This window comes from Thermobia domestica, chromosome 12 (assembly GCF_964235325.1).
Source record: "Thermobia domestica chromosome 12, izTheDome1.hap1.1, whole genome shotgun sequence".
Taxonomy (NCBI): domain Eukaryota; kingdom Metazoa; phylum Arthropoda; class Insecta; order Zygentoma; family Lepismatidae; genus Thermobia; species Thermobia domestica.
Genome location: NC_137465.1, coordinates 11,012,604 through 11,039,772, shown reverse-complemented (window position 1 = coordinate 11,039,772; position 27,169 = coordinate 11,012,604). Strand labels below are relative to the sequence as shown.

General features: G+C 36.4%; 1 protein-coding gene and 1 long non-coding RNA gene across 8 annotated transcripts in view; one reads left to right on the top strand and one right to left on the bottom strand.

Annotated features, from left to right (window-relative positions):
• The window catches only part of LOC145666333 (uncharacterized), a 147,862-nt gene that overhangs the window by 31,353 nt on the left and 89,340 nt on the right, over positions 1-27,169 (bottom strand). The window contains exon 1 of one of the 6 annotated variants that reach the window (XM_081733450.1): positions 1,992-2,097. The exons of 1 other annotated variant lie outside the window; for it this stretch is intronic. The gene's annotated coding sequence lies outside the window, so the exon portion shown is untranslated. Of the gene's footprint in view, positions 1-24; positions 1,128-1,150; positions 1,447-1,554; positions 1,711-1,991; positions 2,098-27,169 lie in introns of those variants that run through there. 4 more of the 6 variants (XM_081733443.1, XM_081733446.1, XM_081733452.1 and 1 more) reach the window with 4 other exon arrangements.
• LOC145666335 (uncharacterized) overlaps positions 1-27,169 on the top strand; it is a 113,374-nt gene that overhangs the window by 41,888 nt on the left and 44,317 nt on the right. The gene's annotated exons all lie outside the window — the stretch shown is intronic.

Genomic DNA, 27,169 nt, shown 5'->3' with positions numbered 1-27,169 from the left:
TTTGTAGTCATATGTTATTCTTACTTCTATTTTATTGCCTTATTGTATCATTCAAACACTGGAAATGTTCAAACTTTTTTCTGTGTGTCCTTAACGGGAGAAAACACTCCATTTAACAGGCATCTTTCATATACGAACAAATAGTCATGTCCCATTGATGTTCGTTATTGAGGGATTCTATTGTACGTGCTGAAATTAACTGAACCTATTATGCGATAAAAGGCTAAACAATTTATTGGTTATAGTGAATTCAATCCGACTTGCTGTAGTTCAATGCTCTCCACCGGGAATCGAACCCGGGACTCTGTGCACCAGATGCACACGCGCTAGCCACTAGACCAGTGGGGAGGGCTGCAACTGCGTTGTGAAGAGCTGTCAGTTTTCTATCATAAGCGCACAGAAACGGGGAACGTAAATAGGAAGAAAGCGAATGAAAACTGTTAACCAGAACGAAGCGAGGGGGAGGGGCTTAGGCTACAAGGTGTATAAATCCATTCTGATTAAAACCAGTTGGTTTTCAACCAACTAACCCTGCATCCATTGTTCCTATTTAGAGTAGTTGAGCCCCCACCCCAATGTTTTCTTCGTGTGAGTCCATGGTCACATGAAGCTTTTCGTACTGGAAAATATACATCAAGTATGAGTGGCATTAGTCGAGCAGACGGTTCTACCAAGTTTTGAAACATTTCTTACATTTTTAGGTTATGTTAGAGCTTTGTACTTCTTTTAGCAGAGCAAACACTAAATGAGAAGCTCAATTAATACTTGCAGATTGACTTCAGGAGTGCACAGTATAAATACAGTATAGACATATGGCATAGAACCTGGTCAATAAAACAAACCAACATGTGCTAGATGGTCACTAAAAGCACAAGATGTGGGAGCGAGGGGGTGCTTCGGTAAGGAGCACGCGCGGCAGCGACGGAGAGTTGGTGCATAAACAGGGATAGTGGAAGGGCACACTTACACGTACAATACTTTAACTATCACTCAAAATTCACTTCAATATGCCGTGCACTGCTAGTAATTAGTTATATTCACATTTTCATTCCGTCACGAAAAGAATTTTTCACATTGTATTTTACCTTTACATTTTCTATTTGGTAGAACCGTCTGCTCGAGTGAACCTGATGAGAAATTAACAAGTAACCTGGCTAGACTTATATTATCTACAGCATCATTAACTTCAATTTAATAATTTCTCGGTGGAAACACCTAGCATATTTCGAAGACTGCCAACTTGAACAACATCGAATGGTTATCCAATCAACTGAGTAAAAATCAAAAAAGGAAACAGTGCAGTTTTACTATACGGATCCACAGATTGTAAAATGTACGAAAATATTTGGGAAAGTCTTTAATTTGTCGATTTTACGTCGAGAACTGAATCCAACAAACCCCTGCGGGGCTTCTAGCCCGTTCCTCCTCCTCCTCTTACTACTACTATGGATCTATATAGTAAAAGTGCACGGAAAAACTATAAACAAAAACAAAAAAAAAAAAAAAAAATAAAAATAAATAAATAAAAAAATAAAAAAGCACGAAGTAAATTACTTTCTACTAATTATAGTTGATATCTGTAGTAATTATATATAAGCTTCGATTCAGGAACGCGAAACGGGTCAATTACTACGAATGTTTAATCTGTAAATAATAATCATGGAGATACTAAAATAAAAAACATATTGAAATCAACAACTACGGGTTGCCAGCGCTGAAAACTAAATACTCACTTTGCTATCATTACATTGGAATTGATCTTGGTTTTGTATTGGAATTCACTATTATTATTATACGTAATGATCAGCAAAAGCAATCTATAGTATAAGCTATAATTTACCAGGAATTTTCAATAGTGAATATATATTTTATCTTAACTACTTATAAATTATTAATTTGATCTATCTTGAAATATTATGTTAAACTTATAGCACATATTTAAATTTGCATATTTGATCTTCTAAGACAATTAAAAAAAAAAAAAAAACTACCAGATATTCTTTTACATTTACACCAAACAACGATGTGTTCTCAATGGAAAGTTATCAAAAAACACAATAAAATAGAAATCATTCAGAACAGTCCGCATCTGCAAAAATGGAAGACAACCTGAAATAGAGAATTCTAGAAAATAATGACAAATGAAATAATGGGAACGGTAAAAATGGCAAACGGAAAATGTAGCATCGGGAGAAATGGCAAACTGAATAAACTCCAAATCCGAAAATTCCAATAACTCCAATAAACTATTCATGAACTTATATTAACTTCTATATATCTTGGAAAGTAATTCGAATTCAAATTGATTGATTGATTGATTTTGAGTTTTACGTCCCGTTCAGCAGCGAGGCTATATGAGACGTGGACCTACTGATTAACGTGGAATCCGAACCACATGAGCTCCCGCCGGGAATCGAACCCGGGTCTCCCGCGCCAAAGGCGCGTACGCTAACCGCTTAGCCGCGGATGAGCTCCCAATTCAAATTGAATATGCAGTGCACATTTGATTAATAGGAGAGCATTTTTTTTTACGTTTCCTCGAAATTTTGTTTCGTTTTTTCTAATCTAGCATTTAAAATAAAAAAGATTTACACAACTACCTTAATTATTCCCACAATACAATTTACAAAAGTAAGTGAGATTTGATACAAAAATTCAGTACTGTAAGACAAGTTTACTTTGAACATCAGGGGCGGTTTTGCACGAAATATGAGAAGAGTTGCTGGTTCATAGTCCTTTGTCAGTAAAACCATGGATTGTAAAGATAATCTTTCAACTGCCACCATAAGATAGAACATCTAGATCTAACTGTATTGTGGCTATAATATTGGTGGTTAACTTCAGTTCTAATTACCAGGAGGATTTGTTGTTGTAGAAGTATGGAAAGCAGACACTCAACAGCTAGAGGATACTTTAATCAGGAAATGGAGAGAAGCAAGATTTATTGAATTAATCGTACATGTTAATTTTGTAATTTAGTATTATTATTTAGTTGTTTTTTATTTATATAATTATATTTTATTTATATAATTATCTTTTATATTATACATTCATTATTGTATTTAAATATGTTTAGTTTACAGGCTAATTTTGTACACTGAATTAAGCCTAGTTATAGGTTATATCTATCTATCTATCTATCTATCTATCTATCTATCTATCTATCTATCTATCTATCTATCTATCTATCTATCTATCTATCTATCTATCTATCTATCTATATCTATATCTATATCTATATATCTATCTATCTATATATATAAGGTAATGATTATAATAACCGGGGGAAGGTGAATTACCGATTTTCCGTGGTTGAAGTGAACCATAATCGAAATCCTCAAATCCAATTAAAGTGGAGATAAGTTATAATTATGAAGGGTATGTGTATACGAAACAGTTTGACTTGAAATATTTCATCCGTTGAAGGGCTGTAGATAGAAATAAATTCAAGTATAGGCCTATTGCTGTTGTGAAAACAGATGAGTTGATATCAAAAGTTGTAGACGAGTGAACATTCATACCCTTCAGATTATGAAGGTATGAGAATTCAAAAATTCATGAACACTATGAAGGAACAGGCGAGACATTCTCAAAATCTAGCATTCGAAGTGTACTGTATTTGTATTTTGAATTTATAAAACAATGCAAAATAAAAGGTTAGAATATTAGAATCAATATAATGTGATTGTTGCTATAAAACTTTATTTGGATGAAACATCATCATTTAATTTAGATAAGAGGTAAAATTTTACTTGTGTGCCCCGAGGCAGTAGATATTGGTGGGAAAACAGGTTTCTCTTTATCGATTATTGATGGTTATTCCAGGAATGCAAATAAGCAACAAAATTTTACTAGCCCAAGAAAAAAAGCTACTAACCCACATTCCACAATAGAAATCATTTACTTACCTTCGGTGCAGGGCCAGAAGTTGTTGGGGGCAGGGAACGCCCCGTCGTTCGAAGAGGCCCACTTTAAGCCAAAATTTTCTTACTCTGTATATTACGATAGAACATGAAATTATAAATGAAGCATCAAATAGGCTCGCTATATTACATAAGCAAAACGGCACAGAAAAGGCAAATAAAACAAAAAATGAGTCAATGGCCAATTTCAGTAAAAAAAAAAAAGTGTACTATTAGGGGCCCTAGAATAATATTTATTCGTATGACCTTGAGATCAGTCAATATTGTTCCCGTAATTAATTTCTCATATGGATCGGACTCAGGGGCGTAACTTACGGCTCCGCCGTGCGGGAGGTCCTACAGGCGCCAGGGGGCCCGTAAAGAGTAAGAAAAATATGGTAGGAGGGGCCCAAGAATTAGAAAAAACAACTTTTCTAGGGGGCCAAATACGCGTATTAATGCTTGCCCCCCAACAAAACAAAACAGCGCTACTTCGGTGTCATATTAAATACTCGCCTGCACTGATGAACCACTCGTCCATCCATGAGTTATTCTTCTCTTAATGCCCTTTCAGATGATTTTAAAGGTTTTATAAGATACTGGCAACATCAGTAATTTTGAGTCCTTGGGAACTACATTGTTAAGAAGGTAGATGGTGTCCTTCTATCTCAGTTCTGCCGTGTCGTGACAAAACGCTGTAACTTTGGCGAAGAAGTTTTGCGAAAATGAGCCTTAAAGATTTCATCCGAAAATGTGATCTGTATCGTGTAGAAATAGTGTATCTTGACTTTGGAAACACGTGATTACATGTAATGTTACGTAAATGCATGTTGTGTGATTAAATTTGGTGAAAATTGATTGGTTGACCATTATTGCCTAGTTACACTGGTTCTACACGATACAGATCACATTTTCGGATGAAAACTTTAAGGCTCATTTTCGCAAAACTTCTTCGCCAAAGTTACAGCGTTTTGTCAGGACACGGCAGAGTTGTTGCCCTGATCGGCGGATTAGTATCAAGTTGGCCCCACCACTTTTGGACGGAGAAAAATAAATAATGCCATTCGTTTGAACTATGTTAGTGCTTGTTAGTGCCCAAATTTGAGTGTTTGTGCAATCAAAATAATGTTGTGAAGAATTTAAATTTCGGGGCCAACTTGACGTCGTGGCCCCTCTTCTTCCCCTAATTGAGATAGAATTGTTTTTCTAATGCTAAACGTTTGTGCTACGTAATTGCTGGTTAGTGCCCAAATTTGAGCGTTAGTGCTGTTCAAATAACGCCGTTATAACGAAATTAATTAGCGTTAAGTACGTCCCGCTTTTTCCCTAATTGAGATAGAATTGATTTTCAAATGCCAAATGTTTTTTCTACGTTAGTGCTGTTCAAATAACGCCGGCATAACGAAATTAATTTTTGTCAAGTTTGCACCGCTTTTTTCCTAATTGAAGTAGAATTGATTTTCTAATGCCAAACGTTTGTGCTAGTGTAGCTGATTAGGGCCCAAATTTGAGCGTTAGTGCTGTTCAAATACGCCGTTATAACGAAAATAATTTTTGTCAAGTTGGCTCCGCTTTTTTCCTTAATTGAGATAGAATTTATTTTCTAATGCAAAACGTTAGTATTGGTTAGTGGCCAAATTTGAGCGTTAGTGCTGTTTAAATAACGCAGGTATAACGAAATTAATTAGCAACAAGTTAGCCCCGCTGTTGTCCCTAATTGAGATAGAATTTATTTTCTAATGCCAAACGTTTGTTCTACGTTAGTGCTGTTGAAGTAACGCCGGTATAACGAAATGAATTTCTGTCAAGTTGGCCCCGCAATTTCTTAATTGAGATATAATTGATTTTCTAATGTCAAACGTTTGTGCTACGTTAGTGCAGGTTAGTGCCCAAATTTGAGCGTCACTGCTTCTCAATTAACGCTAGTGTAACGAAATCAAATTTCGCCAAGTTGGCCCCACTTTTATCCCTAATTGAGATAGAATTGATTTTTTAATGCCAAGTGTTTGTGTTACGTTAGTGCTTAGTGGTGCCTCAATTTATCCATGAGTGGTTTTGAAGTTAAACGTTCATGAACTTGGCGCTCCCGCTTAACGCACTAACGATAAAATTAGTGCCAATTGTTATTACATCGTTAGTGCTTCTTAGTACACCAACTTGTAACTTTAGTGCTTCATTAGTGTACATGCTACAAGTAAAACATGCTACAAGCAGTAAAGAAAAGATAGTGCCATTCATTAGTACATCGTTAGTGCTTCTTAGTGCACCAACCAATAACGTTAGTGCTTTATTAGAGTATTATCTAGAACCAAAACAATGATAGGGAGTAATTACATTATAACGCCCACTTTAAGCACTAACAGAAAATAGTGCCATTCGTTAGTGCACCGTTAGTGCTTCTCAAATGGTAATAGTTTCGTTAGTGCTTCATTATTGTTGTTGATATAGCCAATTATGTCACGAAACTCACATAAGAAAAACATGTTATTTTTCTATGGGTCAAATTCTCGCCAACTTCAAAAGCAGTAATGATCTCTTCTAGTGCAATCGTTAGTGGTTCCTGGTGTGCCAACTCCAAACATTAGAGCTTCTCATCGTGAATTTTTTTAGGGAGGAGCTAGCGTGTACTTAGCATTCCCCAAGGTTTATTTTATAGTGTCCATACTGTTGAAACATTAATGTTGTGAGTTCTACAGTAAGTTCTACTTAGGGATGCGCTCGAGTCGAGACATGTCTCGAATCTCGACTCGAATTCGAGTCGAGACACACGTTGTAAAATTCGAGACAAACCTATTTCTCGACTCGATTTTTCGAGTCGAGTCGAGACTGCTCGTGAAAATCTCGACTCGACTCGAATGTCTCGAAAATCTTTCTATAATTTTTAATATTATTTTGAAGAAAGTATTCACTCACAAACAGCCTTGAAACCAATTGCAGCATTTATTACTTTAGAAAATTATAGAACGCATAAACTTAATAGTTAATCTTTCGAGATCAAGATTTAATTTTCAGCTCAATTCAGTTAATTAAAACTAATGTCGTGATATTGATTGTACTTCAAATATAATAATGATAATAATAATGATAATCGATTATCTACTTTGTATAAAACTATTATCCGTAGCCTATATGTAGTTTGTATAAAACTATTGCGACAAAGTGAACTTGATAAATTCTCTGGTATGAACAATTGGCAGTCTATAGTAATTTAGCATAGTTCCCATGAATACAATAGGACTACATAACTTCTGGATTATTCGCTTTCCTAACCATTTTGAGGCTTTAATGTGTTGCAGCGTATCACGAGTTACGATTATTATTATTATTATTATTATTATTATTATTATTATTATTATTATTATTATTATTATTATTATTATATATTATTATTATTATTAGGTATTCTGCCTTTCGGCAGGTCCTGGGACTAATGAGGATTTTTTTACTCAATTTTATTTTCTCCTATCTTTCAAATCTTGGATCAGGTGTGTTCTTCTTCTTCCTATTCCTTGCTTCCTTTCCATCTTTCCCTCTATGGCGGTGTTAAGAAGACAATTTCTTCGCTAGATGTGTCCAAGCCAATTGGCCTTTCTTTAAGAATGGTGGCTAGAAGTGTCCTCTTCTCTCCTATCCGTTTTAAAACATCTCCGTTTGTTGCTCTCTCTGTCTATTTTATCTTCTCCATCTTCCTCCAACACCACACTTCGAAGCTCTCCAAATATTTCTTCTCTAATTTCCGTAATGTCCATAATATATAATGTAACATTTGTTGTACATCACATATTATGATACGAGACTATTTTACATGGTATATTACAATAAATGGACTGCTTGGATGCCAAGAATTAGTAGAGATAGGTACCTTTCACTTCTATAGATAGGTATTTTTTAAAAGGATTTTTGTAAACACTAAATCATAAAGCAATAAACTACATACAGTAGTTATGGTTTTGGTTCCCAACATAAAAGAAACTTGGATTGTCCATGAGATATTGAACTTCAACTTTCACTCATGGAAAATTTCAATTTTGGAGTTAGGCCACTTGGCATCAAAGCAGTTCACTGTAAGATAAATACACTCCTTACTTTACTCTAGTAACATAGTTGTTCAGGAACCTGGGATTTCCATCTTCTCAAATGACAGCTGAACGATTGCTTGATAGATATTAGAATAGTGTATTAAGTTTTCGAGCTTTGGTGCGTCTCCGTATTTACACACTGATATAACTTTTAATATGAATTTATTTAGCTTCCTTTTGTTATTGACTTAACACCGACTTCTCTCTGTTATCATGGAGGTGTTCATTCGTTAGACATTGATTCTGCGCACTGCTGAAGGAGAAATGGGTTTAGTAATTTTTATTTTCCCAAATTCACGTCCGAAATGTATTTCACTTACTTACTAATCTTTTTGCAACGCTATTTGCTTTTTCTTTCTTTCTTTTCATGACAATTCCAAATAGTTTTGTTTGGTGCTGGGAGTATATTTCATATTCACCTAACAAAATTACGGGTTCATTTTGTAATCAGTTTTAATTTTACAGAAACTATTAAGTTCACAATCAAATCGCACTAAGTGTTTAATGCATTTCGTAGGCTTTTGTTTTTATGCAGCTCATTAAGTAGAATCTATTTCATAATCGTGACATTCATTACTTTAAATACTAAGAAACTATAACGGTAAAGGTGACTCAACCTAGCCCCGGGGCCGCTGTGACTCAGTGGCACAGCTTTCACCCTTGGTGTGTGAAGACTCTAATTTGATCCCAGCTGGTACCAAGTGGGCTTTGCGGCATAGAAACACCGTGTGTGTAGACTTTCATGTGGTTCTTTAGTTCCCTTCCACTTACTTCATTCCACCATTTCATTCATTCTCAACATCACCGTTTTCTTTAGCTTACTAAAGACTGTTTACTTGCCCACTAGTTTTATTATTGTGAACTGAAACTCAAGTGCGTAGTTATCTTGGATATTTCTGTCCCTTTTTACTTTACAACTTGAAGTGGGATGAGGGTCAGGATAGATCTAGTGATATACCGCTGAAAGAAATGCTTCAGTACAGTGCAGTGATGCCAGTTGGCGGGAAATTTCCTGTAAAACGGGAAATTCTGAGTACTGACGGGAATGCGGGAATGTTTCTTTAAAATAGACTGAAAACGGGAAATTCTGGCCTTCTCAACTTTTCTAGGCGTAAGACCTGCAATATTGAGCTCTATCTTGGTAAAAGTGAACAATATAAACACTTAAAAGGTTTGAAACATCAAGCTAATGTAAAGCAATTGCAAAATACCCTGCCTATCGCTACATTTTTAAACTTCTTAAATTTTTATTTATTTTTGTGGTAAGGAACAACCTCTGTACAAGCAACACCAGAATCGTCTTAAGGCCAATACAATTGAATAAAGTGTTGCTTTGCTGAACATACTATTCCCTCCCAAATCACAAAAAACTACATAGTGTTCATTTAAAAAAGTGTACATCGTATTTTTTTTAAAAAAAATTGGCCTGCTATACATATTGTAAATTATATCTACGTAGATTGACGGGAAATGTTGCTTCTAATCGGGAAACTTCATGGCTTCAGACGGGAATTTCTCTGTGACAAAACTGGCATCACGTCGGAAGTGGTATGTATTGTTCATGTTACTTACAATGTTACTTCCCTATAAAATATAAATTCACCCTTTCTCCCCTTCCCTTATTCGAATACAGTGAACCGACTCTTCTGCTGAAGAAAAATGCTAAAAGAAATTTGAAATATCTGTGTCTTAAAACTTTCTTTGAAGTGCAGTCTTTTGTATTTGTAAGGTTTTGCGACTATGATTTCACATCAATATGAAAAGATAGCGAGCCAAATGTTTAACCATGGACTCCTGCTGCGAACTGTCCGTGACTAAACACTTGATCTCGCTCTGCTCATTTTCTCTCGCACGTGAAATGGATTTGTTGTTTCCAAAACAAATGGAAAGACAGTTATCTGGTGTTTTTGGGTATTTTCCCCGAACAGAAGAAATATCAAAACCATCCGATACACATGATACGAAAGAGCGAACAGAGGGTGGCAAATATTATAATAGACCAAGTTTTTCGCGTGGTACCGCGTGGTAACAATACTTCATACTTCTATCATTTGGTGCACATCTCTATGAAATTGTTTTCCACATAAGTATAGCAATAGCTTACTTCTTTTCGAGGTAGCTCCTAAGTGTCACAGCTGTGTTTAGTTTTGTTCCGTACTAGGATGAAAGGGAGAAATGCAACATTTGCTTCTCGGTGAACTTATATATATTATTAAGATGAGCGGTAATAAGCGAGGTTTAACAAAGAGTGGCTTTCGGATCTACAATTTAACGTGTAGTTGCAGTCCGTGTTGAAAATCGAACCAAATCTATGTAAGACCTGTTAACATTGAGCTCTTTTGTGGTAAAAGTGAACTTCAGAAACACACAAAAGACTTGAAACATCAAGCCAATGTAAAGGAATTGCAAAATGTACTGCATCTTTTCTGTGGCAAGGAACATGTGGTGCACAGCAACACAAGAATCGTGTTAAGGCCAATATTTTTTTTTCTTCTTGCTGAATTTAATATCCCTTTCCACACCATAAAAGAAAATATAATGTTTGTTAAAAGAAAGTGCACCTAATATTTTAAAATTTTGTTTGTGATCTTATCATGCATAATTATATATAATGCCTTTCATACACCGAGAATGAATTCAACTGTACGTCATAGCACCTCTAAAGCGATATTTTTCAAACTTATTTATTGCTAGATATTGTAAATTTACGGTATTTATCTTATTGGGTGGGAAATTTTGCGTCTAATCGGAAAATTTCATGATTTCGGACAGGAATTCGCAGTTAAGAAATTTGCATCACTGTCTTCCGAAAGGATGTCTAGAAAAAATACTACTGGAAAATAACTGAAAACACAAGCTGGATTTGATAGCCAAATTTACGTCATCTTGGTGCGTCATCATTTTTCTTTAAATACTAGTATTTAGTATTCGATTAGAGCTTTAGTATACGTTTTAGCATCGAGGCTATATGAGACGTGAACTTACAAATTAACATGGATCAGAACCACAGGAGTTCCCACCGGAAATCAAACCTGGGTCTCTCGCAACAAAGACGCGTACGCTAACAATATGGACACAAGGGGGTTCAATATTTGGTAATGTGTACATAAAGTCGTGGAATTGCGCTTGTATAATGTTAGTAGTTCTACCTAGGTACTAACATAAATTTTCTCAATACTCAGCTTAATAAAGTATCTTTAAAAATAAAATGTCACTCTTTATGTTTCAGTTCCTGGTTCGACTGAAGGATGGTACAAATTCCAATGACCTTTTTTGGGATCCTACTTTATGCAGTAGATCCATCATAAACTGGGTGTTTGATACGGATATAAACTAAAAATTTACAAATATAAATTTAAGTCTCATTCAAATATCTTTAAACTAAAATTGAAAGTATACGTATGGTGTGCCATTTACTAATTCATTTTTATCGTTTGTGTAAGAGTCATGTTAGTTCTTTAATACAAGTACATGAATACATTTAGCTCCTCTTAATGAAAGTAAGTAGTGACTGGTCTTTAAAATTAGTGTGGAAAGATAAGTAAAGAATCTGACATAATTTAGAAAAATCTATCGTAATTCAGGCCCGTGTTTGGCATCATTGATTGTCTCAAATGTAGCAACCCTGACTTAAAGGTTTTGCTTCGAGAAAGATGGATTCTCTGTTATATATCAGATATATAGTCTCAAGTTGGAGCAGTATTCTCTATGACAAGCTTTGGAGCAGGCAGTATATCTGTTGAAATAAGTTATTTCTGAGTGTATGACTGGAATTAAGAACTATTTTGAGTCAGTTCGACTTGTTTCCAGTTAAGGCTAGGTAAATCAATCCCCAGATAGAGAAATAGATTACTCTTATGTTATTTCTTAGCAGGGTGGCAAAAAATCATGATTTTTTTAAAAATATTTTTTTTATTTAAATCGATTTTTTTTTGATTTAACTCAAATTTTTCTCCTTGTATAATACAAGTCGCGAACTGAAGAAAAAGCATTAGGAATTAGTATTAAATGCTAATTACGCCATTTAAGTGAAAATATTTTAATTGAATTTTGAATTATCCCAATCGTTAATCTATTCAATCCCAAACAATGTTTTTTTTTAACCCTTTTAAATTATGGATCTTTTTAAAGGTAAATTATAAACTTTCAGTCAAGCAGTAACAGCATCATCCATATTTATCCAAGGATCATGGTACATACATAACTCTCTTTAGAATAGAACAATTTTTCAAACGGTAACATTCACATTTCCCTATCATGTCCCTGAAGCGGGAAATTTTGAGAGTAATCGGATTTCTTTTATTTTTATTTTTTTAAATTTTGATCCCCTCTGGACTCCCTTGTGTTAATTCACAGATCTCAAAATCAACTGGGAAATACTAAGGGGTGTACTAAATGTGTGTACAAAATTTCAAGCTTCTATCTTGAGTAGTAAGGGAGAGGAAACTATTTAACAATGAGCTAAGAACATTCCCACAATGCCCCAGATGACCCAGATGTAATATAAAAATTTCCTCAGACATCCCTATTTATCCTAGGATCATGATTTGTGCATTATTCTCTTCAGAATAAAACAAATTTTCAAACGGTGCCCTTCACATGTCTCCATTATGTATCTGGGGCGGGTAAATCACGAAAAAAGGAATTTTCTGTTAGAAATATCCTTTTTTTAAAATTTTTACCTCGGTGGACCCCTCCCCCTGTTTTAAGGCAGAGAGCTGAAACAAATCTGAAAAATACTGAGGAGTGCACTGAATAAATGTGCAAAATTTCAATCTTGTAGGTGCAAAAGTAAGCCCACGAAAAACAATATTCCCCAAATACCCCAGATTTCCGTATAAAACAGGATCTCAGGTAACAGTTTCCTGAGACATTCCTATTTATCCTAGAAGCATAGTATGTACATCATTTTCTTCAGAATAGAACAGCTTTTCAAACGGTACCATTCATATGTCTCCATCTGAGGAGGGAAAATCACGAAAAAAAGCTATTTTTGTTAAAAATGTCCTTCTTTTTAAACATTTTTGCCCTCTGGAACTCGCTGTTTCCTCGCAGAGATCTGAAAACATCTGAAAATTATTAAGGGGTGCACTGAACGAGTGTCCAAAAGTTCAGTCTTCTGAATGCAAAATGTAACCCGCCAAATAATAATAATAATACGCATAACAAAAAATATCTTTTTAAATTTATGATATCACACATTATGCCTCAACGCAGAAAGGTGTGAAAGCATATGTAACCTGTTCTAAAATGGCTCCAGTCTTAAAGAAAACGAAGTAAAAAGCCTTATTGGTACTTTTTTAATCGAATAATGAAGATTCTACCTTATCACCTAAAACTAGGTGATATAATTTAAAAGGTTAAGCATTAAGGAAAAAGTACAGCAACGTTTATCAAAATGACACTTTCTTTCTCAATAGCTACTGATATTTGGCAGGAGCCTATTTTTAAAATCTCAGAACTAGCTTTTGGCATGAAATACATAAATTTCGCCTAAAGTTATAAAATTAACAAAAAATAAATAAAAATTGGAGAAGGGATAGGACCCCTCTAAATACGTCCTATTATCTGGGAACAAACAAACAGATACGCACAAAAAATTTTTTCGTCTTAAATGTCAATGGTGATTTCCCCGTTGGAATAGTTAACGATTTTAAAACCCAAACCTAATGTTACGAAAAGAATAAAGCAGGAATGCTCCGTTACCTGTTCAAAACGGGATTTTCCCTAATCATCCTCTGCATGACACTTGTTTTCATACTATACTCTACATTTGAGTCTCATTGTATTATGATTATTAACTTTCATAATCGAAATAACAGAACAGAAACGGGATTTTACTTATTTTCACTTTAAATTAATTTATTTCGTAATTCGATTTAAATCAACGATTTAAAAAAAAATCAAGTGATTTAAATCAGGTTGATTTAAATCAATTCACCCTGTTTCTTAGCAGGGAACATCTAACATTTTCACGAGAGACAGTGTATGTTTATGGATATTGACATTTCCACGTTTATTTAAGATTGCTAGCAATACCTAGTTTCCATAGTAATGGAGCAAGTCATAGGGATTTTAGAGTGAGAGCTTTATTTGAAACGTAAGCAAGGAGGGTCCTTGTTTACGAGGTTCAAATACTTTTTTTTTTTTTAACAGCAATCTGACTGCATTCAACTGAGTGCGAACTTAAAGAATACTGGACTCAGTTTTCGGTGCGAGAACTTCACAACAGTTTTTGTGGAAACTTAACCTCAAACGATGATTTTGCTGGAGGCGCTTCACTTCTTTGGTGAGAGGAATTTTCTTATATTCAACCAACTCAATCCTATAAGTAACAGAATTAGCCTTTTTGATGGAGAGTCTTTGTAGACCATTTCATGTTTAGGACTTTAGGCCAGACAGCTTTCTGATTAATGAAATTGTCTTTAAGATGTTGAGGGAGTATGATGTAAGAAAACACATGTCCTGCTCTCTTATGATTAAAGCACAACTTAGCTGCGTTAGAGAAAATCGGTTTGAAGTTATGGTTGTATGAAGGCTTAAGTAGGCGACTTTACTCCGGACTGAAAAGTTGGTCTGTTATTTCATGACAGTTAACTTAAAGAAACTCTTCTCAAATCAGAGTACCATTCTTAAGCACCAAAATATCCTGTATGGACTGTAGAAATGCTTTATTTATCAAAGTTTCCCTAAACGTGTGGTGTGTACTGTTCTGTGCTTGTTAATTACCCTAAAGAAGTACTATCAAATATCATTGGGCGCCCCCCACCTTTTTACTGATGTCGGACGTCGTAGGCTGGGCAGACTGGTTAAACAGGACAGGCAGCGAACTGTGGCGGAACAAACATCAGACTTTAATGTTGGGCAAAGGGTACAAATGTGTCTGAACACACAGTGCACCGAACACTCCCAACGATGGGCCTCCGCAACCGACGACCCATCTATGTGCGAATGTTCACAGAACGACATCGGAAACTACGACTGAAATGAACACGTGACCAGCGCCACTGGACCTTGACGCAGTGGCAGAGTGCTGCATTGTCTGATGAATCCCGATACCTTCTTTCATCATGACGATGGGAGGGTACGAATCCGTCGTGTTGCAAGGGAATAACTCCTTGACACCTATACTGCGGGACGGAAACAAGCTGGCGGCGGCTTAATTAAGCTCTGGGGAACATTTACGTGAGCATCCTATTTGGGTACAAAACCACGTGGTCAGAACCTCGCGGCGACAACCTCGCGGATCAAAACCTTGCCGCTCAAAAACCTCGCGGGACAAAACCTCACCTGGCCAAAATCTCGCCGCCCAAAACGTCGCGGGCCAAAATCTCGCGGGGCCAAAACCTCGCTTTGCCAAAACCTCGTCTTCCAAAACCTCGCGTCCCAAAATATCGCCATACCCAAAATCTCGCCTGGCCAAAACCTCGTTGTAATGATCTCGCGACACAGAATCTCGCCTGGTCTAAATTAAGCGAGACGTAGTGTCGCCTGGGAAGAAATGTCGTCAGGATAAAACCTCTTCACGACGATTTCTTCAAGGTAGAATGTATACATGTAGAATGTAGAATGTATACATGTAGAATGTATAATGTATAATGTAGAATGTATACATGTAGAATTACTATAGGTATATATTTAGTAATAACACATAATTACATTAAAATAATGACAAGAAAAATTCTAATGCATGCTTTGGAAATCTATATATATATAAAATTAAATGACTATGGTTTTACATTATACCTCTTGAGCCATCCTACCGATCTCAACCAAATTTTCAACATAGATGAGGTTCGAGCCTAGGATGTCTTTTATAATTTCACTTTGTCGGCACAACAAAAGGGAGCGGGATATATATATATATACGGAGCCGTAGCTAGAGATTTCGGCGCCCCTACTCTCACCACACCAAGGTCGTCCTTTTTTTCTTTTTACTTATAAGAAAAGCAGCAGATATTTTATACTACACTGAATTTTTATTAAGCTGCAGGCGAGATTTTGGCCCACGAAGTTTTGGGCGGCGAGGTTTTGTCCCGCGAAGTTACGGAATTTACGGTAATCAGGTGACCTGTGTGTGCATATCTGGTCCAACTCTCTGCAGCGACCTACCAAGGATCATTGCGTGCATGTCAAGACGAGTCGCCTTTGTTATCCGTGCCAAAGGTGGACATACTGACAATTAGGTACATAGTCATACTGTTTTGGCTGACGTGATTTTAACTTGTATATTTTGTCTCGACTCGAATTTCGAGACGTCTCAACTCGAATTCGAGTCGAGTCGAGACAGAAACATATTTTCGAGTCGAGACAACATTTTCTCGAGACGAGTCGAGACAGGCTTAAATCTCGACTCGACTCGACTCGTGCGCATCCCTAGTTCTACTAAAGAAGTAGTAACCATTACATTGCATGTGATCATTAGTGCTTTTAAATTTGGAGGTAATTTTACAAAATGAAAGATGTTACGTCCCTAAAGTTAGCCCCGCACCTTTTACATGTTCACTGCTTTTTTAGTACACATTAGTGCACTAAACACTATCCTTAGTGCCATGATGCTTTAGAAGTTAACGAATAATCCGAGCAGGGCTAAGTTTAGATCTTTCAACTTTACACACAATTTTACAGTAATTGTGCCACAGAGGTTAGTGCATTGTTAGAGCTCTATGAAACAGTAAGCCCTAAGGTTAGTGCTGTCATAATTTAGGAGTTATAAGTGAATAACTCATTCAGGACTAAATTTAAATTTATCGAATTTTACAATAATTGTCCCACAAAGTTAGAATAAACGTCGACGGTTTCTCCATTATTACTACTCCAAAAAGTTCTAACGTTAGTACTATTTAAGCTCTAAGGTTAGTGTTATCGTAGTTTGGGAGTTACTGATGAATAACTCATGTGGGGCTAACTTTAGATTTTTCAGTTTTTGTAGAATTTTACACTAATTGTCAGACAGAAATAAGATGAACACCAGCGGTCAGTGTATTGTTGGATCTCTATTAAACACTACTCATTAACATTAGTGTTATCATAATTTAGGTGTTATTATTGATTTACACGGACGGTATAAAATTGGAACTTGCTGAATTTTACACTGATTTCCCCATAAAGGTAAAGATTAGTGTATCGTTAGTGCTACATAAAACACAAATCATAACATTAGTGTTATCATAGTTTAGGAGTTATTAATGAATAACTAGAACGGGAACGAATTTAAAATTATCGAATTTTACTTTAATTGTTTCACAAAGATAGGACAAACGCTGAAGGTTAGTGCATTCTTAGCAATCCCCCCTTTAAAAAAATAGGTACTAACGTTAGTACTATCACATTTTAGGGGTTGTTGATGAATAACTCAAGCGCGGCTATTCATTTTACACTAATTTAGATTCACATTAGATTTTTCACTTACACAATTTTACAATAATTGTCCCACAAAAGTGGGACAAATACCAGTTCTTACTGCATTGCTAGAGCTCTATAAAACACTAAGCACTGTCGTTGTATTTTCATAAATAATTCAGACAGGACTGAATTTAAATTATCGAATTTCACTCTAATTGTCCCACAAAGGTGGGTTAACGGCCAAAGGTTAGTGCACTCTTGGTGCACCATAAAACACTGATCACGAACGTCAGTGCCATCACAGTTTAGGAGCGTTAATAAATAACTCGGCGGCTAAAATTAGGTTTTCAGCTTTTACACAATTAATGTAAAATTCAATTAATTTCAATTGAGTTTCGTCCGAGTTCTTCATTAATAACTCCTAAACTATGATATCACTATCGCCAGTGCTTACTATGTTTTAGAGCACTAACAAAGCACCAATATTTAGCGATTTATCCTACCTTTTGATTGAAAATCATTCTAAAACTCGACAAACTTAAATTTACGGGGTGTTTCAAAACAACACCGACAACGTGTGGAAGGTGATTCCTGACACCAAGATAAGACAAAAAATATAGACCATCCTGGGTGCACAAATGCTTCCTTTCGGAGTTACAGGCTACCGAAAACATGAAAAAATGAACTTTAATGGTACATAGCACCAATACTATGGGATCTACCGTAGTCGGGTCAACACTTCACTTCAGAATTAGTATGTGCCTATCCAAATATTCATGTATCAGTATCCTGCGGTACTTCTGCAACGGTTTTTACAAAGGTAGTTGGTGAGTGCTTCAAATTATATGCCCTTAACCAAACTCCCTCTTTGAAAATTGTTGTGTGGGTACCGCAGGATTTTGAAACATGTATTTTTGGATAGGGCACATGTAAGTTCTCAGAAGTAAACCTTAAGTTTGGGTGAATCGAGTTGCTGACTGAGACACATATGAGAAAGTAGTACTAAATGTGGTCAGTATTTCAGTGAAGTTGTAGGTGCGAAGCTCCAGGGGTTTAGGAGATACAGCTACCACAACGTCACATGGAAGTACAGAATAGTCTTCATACAGTTGGAGGTAAAAGCCCTGTAAGACCTCTTGTAACGACAAAAGGTGAATAACAAATATATGGGTACATTAGGACTAGGGGGAAGTCATATAGTAAGGGTATACCTGACGGCGGCCATCTTGAAATCCGCCATTTTGAATTAAGGTTAAGTTTTTAAAATAGGAATAGGGTCATGGGATACATGATTTAAATCGCAAATCTAATCAGAAGAACCATGGTGACGTTAATTTTGATTTACACGCAATTGGTAAAAAGTTACAGGGAAATTAAGTATTGTTGCAGCGAGAAATAGATGTGAACAGGATACAAGAAAAACAACGCAGTGGCGTGCAAGTACTGTCACCGTCGCATTTACGCTAGAGCAAATGTGAGGGTGCATATTCCTTAGTTGCGCAGATGGCGCGTGGAGTGGTGAGGTGGTATACAATAGTATTTTTAAATAAGAATCGAGGTTTAAAGATTTCCTATATATTTTATAAAAATACTTATGAGTATCGGATACAGACTGTGCAGGTATACTAAGGTAGATAGGATACTTATCATGACGTCCAACTGTCCATTGCATATCACAAAAAAATAACTGAGTCTATAATTCTCGTCGCACTTGGTTTCACTCCATGCACTTCATCTTCCAGAGCCTGGTCTCCGGTGCCCCTTCGGTACGAGTTCCGACCCTTCCGCTGCTGCCACTGTTGATGTTCTCTTCTCGGGTCCCACGTGAAGAAGAAGGCTCTCCTCACCCTGATGTATACAGCCCCCTTGGCCGGATCCTGCGCTGCCACCTGGCGAGAAAACTGGGAAAACATCCAGAGACGTTTCAGAAGCCTGAGACGATGTGGTGGCGCTGACTACCACAGTACAGCATCAAACAACTAACATTGTAACTAAACCATTGTATTTCTGATTAACTTCTAGCCCGAAGTTATCTATTGCATTACTCTATTCCCATTTAATTTTGTGCTGGTTAAATATAAAGCAAAAATGGTTATACCGTTGGATTTATGGTAAAATTTGCTATTAATAAGGTGTCACTCTTATGCGTTTTGTTTAAAACTTTTGTCTGATTCAAAATGGCGGATTTGAACATGGTCGCCATCAAGGCAACTCTTACCATAGACTTAATATTTATCCACCTGTTTTTTTATTTAATTATTATCATTAACACAAAATTTACAAGGTGGGGTAAAGGACTAATACATATGCTGCAACAATATTTAATTTCCCTGTAACTTTTTACCAATTGCGTGTAAATCAAAATTAACGTCACCATTGTTCTTCTGATTAAATTTGCGCCTTAAATCATGTATCACATGACCCTATTCCTATTTTAAAAACTTAACCTTAATTCAAAATGGCGGATTTCAAGATGGCCGCCGTCAGGTATACCCTTACTATATGACTTCCCCCTAGTCCTAATATGTACCCATATATTTGTTATTCACCTTTTGTCGTTATAAGAGGTCTTACAGGGCTTTTACCTCCAACTGTATGAAGACTATTCTGTACTTCCATGTGATGTTCTGGTAGCTGTATCTCCTAAATCCCTGGAGCTTCGCACCTACAACTTCACTGAAATACTGACCACATTTAGTACTACTTTCTCATATGTGTCTCAGTCAGCAACCCGATTCACCCAAACGTAAGGTTTACTTGTCAGAGAGAGAGAGAGAGAGAGAGAGAGAGAGAGAGAGAGAGAAGGCTACATCAGCACTGGATTTTATTTCGGGAGAGGTTTGAGGAACAGGTAAGAAACATTTGTGCTGTACGTGCAATGCGAAAAAATGATCTCAAATTTATTTCGGGAGAGGCTTGAGCCTGATATTCACCCCCTAAATACAAGACTGTACATCAGTGAACCGTTCCCATATTATCTAACACTGCGACGAAAGAAATTTTGAGTGAAGACAGTTTTAATTTTTATCAATATTCGAGACGACACTGACCTAAGTCTCGTCTCGTCTCGATCTATAGAGCCCTGTCTCGGTCTCGTCTCGGTATATAAAAGCCCGTCTCGGTCTAGGTCTCGGTACCATCCCTAATTAATTTCGTCATATCGGCGTTATTTGAACAGCACTAACGCTCAAATTTGGGCACTAACGTAGCACAAATGAATGACATGATTTAGTTTTCTCCGTCCAAAACGAGTACTAATGCTCGGCCGGAATAGAATTATTTGACCTAGAACCTTTTCCATAGCGGTCTGCGTCAACGTAATGTCAGAAAAGAGTTTTAGCTTTCTATAATCGGCACATACAGTTACAATTATAGAATCTTTGCTTTACGGTCAGAAAATTTCCCGAAAACCGACGCAAAACGTGACTCTGTCATTCTTAGTGTCGTTGGTTTTAAAGATTCAATTTTGTTAAAAGCAGGTATTATCTGTCAGGAAGGTAAATGTACACCTATTTTTCGAGTCTGGCATTCCTGCCCTCCATCCGTGAAGAGTATGAGAATTAAATCAATCAAAAGTTTACTGAGGGGCAAAAAGAAAAGTTTAATCTGAATAAGACATTGCAACGGGCACAAGCTGTGAATACGAATAGTACATAGTGTAAATAAAGGACGACACCAAAAGAGAAAGCCAGAAACAGCTGTTAAACTTTGAAAAAAGAGTAAAAATTGCCGAAGTGCGAACATAAAACACAAATACAACAAATACGCCGACAACTAAACATCCACCATGCCATGATCCTGGTGTAGTGGTTAAGGTGCTGGCTTACAAATACAAAGGTCCCCAGTTCGGATCCCCGTCAAGGACATTTTTAAAAATTTTTGTTGATAATACATACAGCTCATGAGAGGGTAAAAGAGGTCGTATTTACTTTTTCGTAGCAATTATTATTGGTAATGTTTAGTACTGATAATACTTTTTCTCTTTGCGTATAGCTTTTATTCTATTCTTCGTTTCGAAAGAGAAGGATATCCGAACAAATGCCACCAAAATTTCTCTTATTTTGAATGTAAACGCCATTTGCAATTAGTGAAGAATAAAAATTGAACGTTCCGAAGTAGCTGCAAAAAGTAAAAAGAAAAACATGGAAATGGACCATACTCATGGTTACTAAAAATACAATTTCTACATGCCTTACACCTCCCGACCACATTTCTACGTTAGCAAGAAAGAGGCTTGTGTTTAGGTTAGGCTGGTCAATACGTTTTGCAAAGGGGCACGGTTTAGCTCTGACGCACCCCAGGAGCGAGAACACTTTTTCTCTCTCCCTCTGTGTGTCTATTTATCTATCTATCTGTGCATATATATAACGCTATTTGTGAATGTCATAACCACCCTAATTTTCAGCGGAACTTGCCACAAACATTAATTGTTGAAATATCTTGATGAGTTCGTTAACCAGAATAATCAGATGAAAATGTTCAAAATGGCGGCCCTTCAAACTCTTAAATGTTCCAAGGGAACCAAATTTCGCCCATAAATAGGTATTCAGAAAGTTTGAATAACTTTTCCTCCTTTACTGAAGTATTTATGTGCAGGGACTTATCCTCTTTTATTGAAATATTGGACCCGATTAATCGCCTAAAGAAGGTTCACGCCCTTTCGCTACGGTCAGGTTTTTTTTCTTTTTGCAGGAGCGGGTTATTTCCTATCGGAACAAGATGATTATTAGTGATGATATGGAATTACACATTGAAAGTAAAGTAACTTGTGAAACGTGGTATTTGAAAGAATAGTATAATAAATGTGCTTTCCTCTAACACAGAGAACTGTAAATCATATATTTCGAGTTCGGGAGCGTGAATGGCGAGGAGTGTTATTTGATTTGCTTTTTAGTAACACTTTGCAATACAAATAAAGGTATGCAACATTAGTGGTAAGTAAAATAATAATAATAATAATAATAATAATAATAATAATAATAATAATAATAATAATAATAATAATAATAATAATGAGAGTTGTTTGTGGCAAGGCAATATCTTCCTCAATTCTTCTTCAAACGTAATGATTGTAACGCCATATCTCCCGTACAAACAAAATATTAGCAATTTATATCGAGAGATCGGGAAATTGTAGTGATGGGAGCAACGTTGGACAGTATGCACTCATAGCACTCAGAAAAATAGGCGATTTCAATGCAAAATGAACGAAGTGTCATTGTCATGGGTAGTCATGGGGCAACGGCAGAGCCCTCTTTAGGCAAAATGTCGATAACTTATTTCGAGAGAACAGGAGGTGATAGTGGTATGGGACCAACGTTGGACACCGTGGACCCATAAGGCGCATCGAAGAAATTAGGGGGTGGACGCCAGCCAGCCTTACTTATTTCTACATAATAATATAAAATTATACTGTCGAAATACACACACGAGTTAGCTACTAATATTTCATATTATTATTATTATCGACAGCGTCTTTTCATTACGTGAGCATGTTTGACATGAAGATAAAGAGAAGATCCATCATTCGTAGAAAGAATAAGAATAGTCAGTTACTTTAACTGTGAGCGACAGCGAAAAATACGAAAAGAGTGATTACCTGGAACAATACTTTCTCTCAAATGTATAAAAAATCAAGCTGAGATACATTCGAACTCGCATGGACGGCGCGAAGAGCCAGTGCTTTGTCCACTTTTTTAACTGACTCACCGAAGGTGTTTCAGTAACTTACTTTTTGCTAATTTTACTTGCTTCACTCGTTTAACTTGCTTTTTCTAATAACTTATAACGACAGGGACACGAACACAGAAACATCGAGAACAGTTAAAAATCATAGATTCTCTCCCGCCGGGAATCGAACACGGGACACCATACACCAAAGGCGCACGTGCTAGCCACTAGACCAGCAGGGAGGTCACCGCCCACTCCCTGTGTCGTTAGGGATTACGACCACTGTATTGCCAGCTATCACTTCTGTGGGTTGTATACTATGATCACATGTTTCTTCTTTGCTGGAAGAGTTAAACCTTTATTCTATGTAAGACATGAGGTATTTAGACCTACATGCTCTTCATATAATGTAATACAAGGGTCATGCTGGGAATAAGAAAAAGAACATTCCTTGGACAAAATGGAAACTATTGGCATCAGAAATATTTATCTACGAGGCATGCGCAGTAGTATATTTCAAAATAGTTACTGTTTAGTTCAGTAAACGAAGAATGGGGTATAAAAAAGCAAATATGTCGCGTCAACGAGATCGACGAGTGTTCACAGAGGCGGAAGCAGATGTGTTGTAATACATCAACTTGGTTAAATTGATAATTGGGTCTTTATTCTCTAGTAGATCGTATCACAACTTTACGGGAGGGCAGAGAAAGACTTACAGACGCTATTATATAGTAAGCTTAGTAACACGACCATATAGACACAAATGGATGTAACTGTGAGTACTAGAACTTGGATTTAACGAAAGCCGTTTAGATATTCAGTGGTTTGCAGGGTTGTATAAGACACAATACAATTCTTCATACCTCAGCTTCCAGTAGCTAGATACATGCAATTTCTGGTAAGATACTGAAACTGCTGTCGGATTTTAATACATGACGTATTGCAGGATACAAAATGCTTTGCATTACTTGTTTGTTTGTAGACAGCTACTAGCTTAGTGTTCTGAAAGGTTGTGTATAAACTAGGGATAGCCAATTCCGGAATTATTACTTTTCGGACTCCCGAAAGTAAAACCGGACAAATACGGGAATTCGGAAAAATCCGGAATTTAGAAATGTCTGATTTCGTTAACAGTCCGGAATTCGAAAAAATTCGGAGTTCTTCAAAATCCGGAGTTTTTCTCAATTCCGGAATTTTCTAAATTCCGGATTCTTTCCGAGATCCAAAATTCTTCTGAATTCGGGAGTTTAACTGAATTCCATAATTTTCCGAAATCCGGAAAGTGAAAGTTCCGCTTCCGAAAAATGAATTTATTTTGGTTAATGGGAATCGTGGCGGAAATAAGTCTTTGACCAGGTAATGGCGACTGCTTTGAAAGAAATGGAGAGTATGAAAATTCAATCTGTTATATTTGTAGTTTCGTGTGGAGAAGAAACAAACTTGTGAACCAACGGTTTAGGAACAACTCAAGTTATTAAGGTAAACTTTGCCGACATCATAAAAGAAAGACGAAAGACATTTTGAATCGAAGAAATATAACATACAAGTTTGCAAGCGGAGACAAAGAAACCTAACGTAACCAGACTAAAAAAGAATCGTTCACCGCGTAGCGATCGCGGTTCAGTGGTCGAGATGCTTGTGCGAATGCACGTTGTAATTTTTTTTTACTTTAGGATTTTTCATGGCGATTGATTCGCGATAACATACGTTTTATTATATTCAGATATTTGAATACTCGGATGTTTCAATACTTGAAGTATCAAATCTTCAGGAATAATAATAGTAATAATAATAAACTAATAATAGTTATTATTATCTCGTAGAAGATTAAACGCTAGGAGGTATTTATCGCTTAGGTCATACCATTACAAGCAGAAACGTGACATTTGGAAATAATATTTCGGTTTGGTTTAATGTTGCTCACGAGAAGAGGAATTTCTCATCTTGTTTCTAAAATAAATAAACTAACATGAGATTTAACAATTTACATTCGAGACAGGTCAAGGCTAACTCAAAATTTTCGTCTCTCTTTGGAGATGACAATCGAGACGAGAGTAAAAATATCGTAAGCATTTCCCGTCTTGTCTCGATTCTCGAAATAGTGTATGTCCATTCTTTATCTAACAATTGCTCTGTAGAGTAAACCTCATAGGTTATTTCGTTACATTCTATTTCAGAGCTCATTGAATTATGCTCTGTGTAGGTATTTTGTAGCAAAGCTTTTATATTTACCTCTGCACATCCTAAAAATTAGTTTATCATATGCCTTACTGTTGCGTGATATTCAGTTATATTTAATATATTTATTTTCCTTAAAACAAACAGTAGAATACTTCCTACATGAAACTTCAATGGAACGTTCTAGTTTAAAATGTTGGTAGTTGCAGAGGTGTCTTGAAGGTACGGAACCCTTTCCCCGAAATCTCTACTTTTAAGTAAGTTTTGCCAAATTTCAGGGCAAGCTTAAAATTTTAATATTATTATTACTATTATTATTATTATTATTATTATTATTATTATTATTATTATTATTATTATTATTATTATATCAACACCGTGTATAATCTTTAAAAGATATACGGTTTGTATCTGAATAGCAGAAGCTAATTGACTGTCGATCTCGGCGTCAAGAAGTCTTCAGGAGGCAAGGACATCGGTCATGTTCTGGGTTTGAGTTCCGAAGGGGCAAGTATTTGGGCTCGAGCCAAAAATTGTTAAAAGTTATAGGCTTCAGTCAAACATGTTTAAAACAGCTGGGACCGGGTTTAGGCTCCTCAACTGCTCGAGCGGCTCGGCTTTCAGCTCATTCACTATCAAACCAAACCAAGAAGTGAGCCGAGCCAACAGCTTACCCAACCGAGCCGATTTGAGCCATCGGATTAGTTGAGCTGAGTCGAAACGTGCCGATGGATTAGTTTCAACTGGCTCTAACTGGTTCACATGAGCCGAATAGGTGACCCATCCCAACCGAGAAAGCTCGACCCATCGGTTCTAATTGAGCTGAGTCGATGGCTCGTTCCAACTGAGACGGCTCGGGTCATCCCAACCGAGCCGACTCGAGCTGTTCGCTCAGTTGATACGAGACGAGCCGGTTGATATCACAACCAGGGTTGGTCTTCTGCTTGGGCTCAAGAATTCGACCGTGCAGGTCTCAGCCTTGATTTTAAGAATTACAGTATATACTTATATTGGTGATTACGACATTTGAGGCTATCTCGTAATAATAAAACAAAAAACTCTTGTCTCCTCGTTATCTAGACGAGACGAGATACTCTAAATTTGACCCACGAGATGCACTAAAATTACGAGACGAGATGCACTAAAAGTATTCCACATTACTGCTTACATTTCTCATGCCTTTCGCTTTCCAGTCTAATCAGGCCATTATTTCAAAACGAGTTCAAACGAGCTGAACGAGCGAGCGAGCCATTATCAAACTCGACCTCGAAAACAGCGACTTGACTCGGAACTCAACTCAAGAAAATTACCTTTGACTCGACTCGAATTGAACTCGAGTCGAGTCGAATTTTGGCTCGACTCGTGCTCATCCCTATTCGTATTTGTATTTTATGTTTCCACTTCAACAATTTCTACTCTTTTTTCTCCGTTTTCCTGCTGTTTCTGGATTTCTCTTTCGGTGTCGTCCTTTATTCAGACCATGCACTATTCTTATTCCTAGCTTGTGACCCGCTTCAATATCTTATTCAGTTTAGGCTTTTCTCTTTACTTTGACTAAACATGTGATTGATTTAATTCTCATTTTCCGCACAGGACCGATGAAAATTTATTATTATTATTATTATTAATATTATTATTATTATTATTATTATTATTATTATTATTATTATTATTATTATTATACTATTGAACTTGCACGGCGATATTACTGTATAATAATAATAATAATAATAATAATAATAATAATAATAATAATAATAACAAATTTTTATCGGTCCTGCGCGGAAATTGATAATTAAATCAATCACATATGTAGTCAAAGTAAGGAGAAAAGCCTAAAATGAATAAGACATTGAAGCGGGTCATTAGCTGGGAATAAGAATAGTGCATGGTGTAAATAAAGGACGACACCGCAAGAGAATTCCAGAAACAGCAGATAAACGGAGAAAAAAGGGCAGAAATTGTTGAAATGGAAACATAAATTACCAATACGAA